Genomic DNA, 3681 nt, shown 5'->3' on the forward strand with positions numbered 1-3681 from the left:
GCCGTTTCCAAAAGTTGAAAAATTTGTATAAAAAAGTTAAGCGATTTTAACGGTATTATAATCACAAGAAAGGTAATCGATTTCCCTTTCTTCACATATATATATAAACAGTTCCAAAGTATTTATATTAGTTCACAAAAATTCAGTTTTCTTACATCTTTAGAAAATTTGACCGCGATTTTTCAGCATACATATAGATGTTTTCAAAAATTGAAAAATTTCTATAGAAAAAGATAAGCGATTTTAACGCTATTATAATCAAAAGAAAGGTAATCAAATTACCCTTCTTTCGATATATATGTGCAATTAAAAACCGTTTATAGAGGTTCTTAAATACTCAGTTTTCTTACAACTTTGCAAAATTTTATCGGGTTTTTTTCTTTTTTATGTGTTAAAATAAATATGTACATACAATAGAAATAACTATTAAAACAATTTATTAAAAATTTGTTAGTTAAGCGTAAAATATTTGAAAATTAGACTAGAAGTGCCTTTACCACTGATTGCCGGCGTTTGTTGGACATTTTCAAATCCGATTGCAGGATCGCTGAACTCCATTTACATAATATTGCCTGATGAGGTGTCTGCTACTATGGCGATTGCATTCGTTTATCATTTAAATATTCCGCTAAACATTTGAAAAAAAACCAAGTTTTTTAAGTATATGCAAAATTAAAATGCCTTAGTAATTAAATAACTACCTGCTACAATATAACCCACAGTGCAGGCTTCCCAGTAACACTCAATGGCATTATCGAACTTCTCCAATTTTTCCATCCAGCATGGTGCTATGCGCAACTAAAAAATTTACATCCAACGAAGCTTCGACAAATGAAATCTAAAAGAAAAATTAACGTATTAAAATAACGAAAAATAAATATGTAATTTATATATTATTAAAATATTTATATAAATACATGTATATATGTAAAATATATATGTACATACATATAGATGTATATATTTCCATTGCACTTTCTTCTTTTTACCTACATACATAGTATGTACACATGTAGGTAGGTGCAGCTCACTTTGTACAAATGTATTTGCAATTCCCTTTCTTTTTGTGCTTAACTGCATACATATGTATGTATGTACACATTTGTGCAGTTGCAGTTGGAGCGTTCATTTAGTGAAATATTCTTTTGCAATTGTTTCATATACGCCTCACTTTATTCTGTTTGCACACATATCTACACATGTAGGTACCCAGCCAATATGCTGGTTGGTTGGAAAGATGCAACTAGAACTGATGCTAATAATGCAGCGAATGCAAATATTATTCCTGACCAAAATGACTGTTTTCAAAAACGCATCAATTCTTTAGTGCACAAATAAACGAAATTTGTGCGCATTGGAAAGCCGCCAAAAGGTGAGAGTCTACTGCACTTTGCACATATTTTGCAGCACACTTTTTGTTCTTTACATACATATGTACCTATTTGCAGCTGGAGCATTCTGCTGCACTTTCTAACATACATATGTATGTATATATTAGCACTGCACTTCTTTTTACCTACATATGTACACATTTAGGTAGTTACAGCTGGACCATTCTACTGCACTTTTTAAATATTCGCACACTTTTAAATTTTATTGTTTATATATATGTGTACACATTAAGGTAGTTGCAGCTACACTTTGTACAAATGCCCTGGTACAAAACTCACCGAACAATGTATTGTCTTCATTCCCCTCGCCAACAAACCATGCTTGCACAATTATTCATGCGTGTTTTAGGCCAATGGCATTTTCGCACTAAGTTTTTCAGCTACATTCAGCTATGCTTCGGCCACATCTTCAACAGGCAAGGCAATGGTAACGGTTACCCAGAGCCATTATAGAATTCCTAAATGAACGTTCTAACGGGTGATTTTTTTGAGGTTAGGATTTTCATGCATTAGTATTTGACAGATCACGTGGGATTTCAGACATGGTGTCAAAGAGAAAGATGCTCAGTATGCTTTGACATTTCATCATGAATAGACTTACTAACGAGCAACGCTTGCAAATCATTGAATTTTATTACCAAAATCAGTGTTCGGTTCGAAATGTGTTTCGCGCTTTAAATTTTGTTCAGCGATGAGGCTCATTTCTGGTTGAATGGCTTCGTAAATAAGCAAAATTGCCGCATTTGGAGTGAAGAGCAACCAGAAGCCGTTCAAGAACTGCCCATGCATCCCGAAAAATGCACTGTTTGGTGTGGTTTGTACGCTGGTGGAATCATTGGACCGTATTTTTTCAAAGATGCTGTTGGACGCAACGTTACGGTGAATGGCGATCGCTATCGTTCGATGCTAACAAACTTTTTGTTGCCAAAAATGGAAGAACTGAACTTGGTTGACATGTGGTTTCAACAAGATGGCGCTACATGCCACACAGCTCGCGATTCTATGGCCATTTTGAGGGAAAACTTCGGAGAACAATTCATCTCAAGAAATGGACCGGTAAGTTGGCCACCAAGATCATGCGATTTGACGCCTTTAGACTATTTTTTGTGGGGCTACGTCAAGTCTAAAGTCTACAGAAATAAGCCAGCAACTATTCCAGCTTTGGAAGACAACATTTCCGAAGAAATTCGGGCTATTCCGGCCGAAATGCTCGAAAAAGTTGCCCAAAATTGGACTTTCCGAATGGACCACCTAAGACGCAGCCGCGGTCAACATTTAAATGAAATTATCTTCAAAAAGTAAATGTCATGGACCAATCTAACGTTTCAAATAAAGAACCGATGAGATTTTGCAAATTTTATGCGTTTTTTTTAAAAAAAAAGGTATCAAGCTCTTAAAAAATCACCCGTTATAAATATCTGAAGTCATAAATAAATGATTTAAAGAATATAGCAAGCTTACCTTCACAATTTTATACGTATACTAGCCAATGCCCACTTGCTTCACGGCGCCTAATAAGAACTTTTGCGTCGGTTAATGCTAAACAAAAACAAAAGAAAAAACAGTCTGTAAAGTCAAAATTTTTAGTAAGTTGAAACCACTAGAGCACGGTATCCTCCTCACACATAGACCGAGAATAGTAACGCTGTGATACTGTATGAAAAACTAATCCCTTTCGGTGACATGAGCTTTGCCGCGGATGGTCTTATTTCCACCTGTGAAATCTCTGCCAAGCGTGCATAATCTTCTTTGATCTTGCAACTACAACCTTTTTCCGATGCGTAAGCCAGTAAAAGTCCTCATAAGGAAACTCAAGAGCACAGATATGCGTTTTCTGTTATAGGAGGGCCAAGAATCCTCGCTGTCCTGCTGGATGAAAAGTTTTCCCGAACATTGGCTAAATGAGTCGTGTGATCCCTTGAATATCGTTCAAATTGAGCAATCGATATACCTACCATTTTCCTTCCTTGTTAAGGTCGGTGTTATGCAGACAAACTTTTGTTTGCCAAATTAAATGGCGGCTGCTTAGTTTGCTCGGAGGTGGTTATGTCGAGTTTGGCACAGGGTTGCACGTTCATTATGGTTTTCATGGCTATTGCCAACACGAAATGAGAATTTCAGATGTACATAACTCGCAAAATTTAAAATTTTTGTATATGACAACACCGAATTTGCTGCAGTTTGACCAAACAAAATTAGTTTGCTGTGAGAGTCGCCAAACTCGCTCTCTCCGAGTTTGCTGCAACAACAATTGCACGCAGTTTGCCAAACAAAATTTCTGCATAACACC

General features: G+C 36.0%; 1 long non-coding RNA gene across 3 annotated transcripts; it reads right to left on the minus strand.

Moving 5' to 3' along the window:
* Positions 1–711: 711 nt before the first annotated feature.
* On the minus strand, positions 712–3355 carry LOC118750522. 3 transcript variants are annotated; one of them, XR_004994405.1, is made up of 4 exons: positions 3015–3355; positions 2853–2957; positions 1671–1862; positions 712–838 (listed from the first exon to the last, which is right to left on the minus strand). It is a non-coding gene; the product is annotated as an uncharacterized LOC118750522 (long non-coding RNA). The 3 variants fall into 3 exon arrangements; XR_004994406.1 differs by having other exon boundaries at positions 713–838; positions 1671–1849; positions 2853–2930; XR_004994404.1 differs by having other exon boundaries at positions 713–838; positions 1671–1849.
* Positions 3356–3681: the final 326 nt, after the last annotated feature.

This window comes from Rhagoletis pomonella, unplaced genomic scaffold (assembly GCF_013731165.1).
Source record: "Rhagoletis pomonella isolate Grant_MI unplaced genomic scaffold, Rhpom_1.0 Rhpom_scaffold_00283, whole genome shotgun sequence".
Lineage (NCBI taxonomy): Eukaryota > Metazoa > Arthropoda > Insecta > Diptera > Tephritidae > Rhagoletis > Rhagoletis pomonella.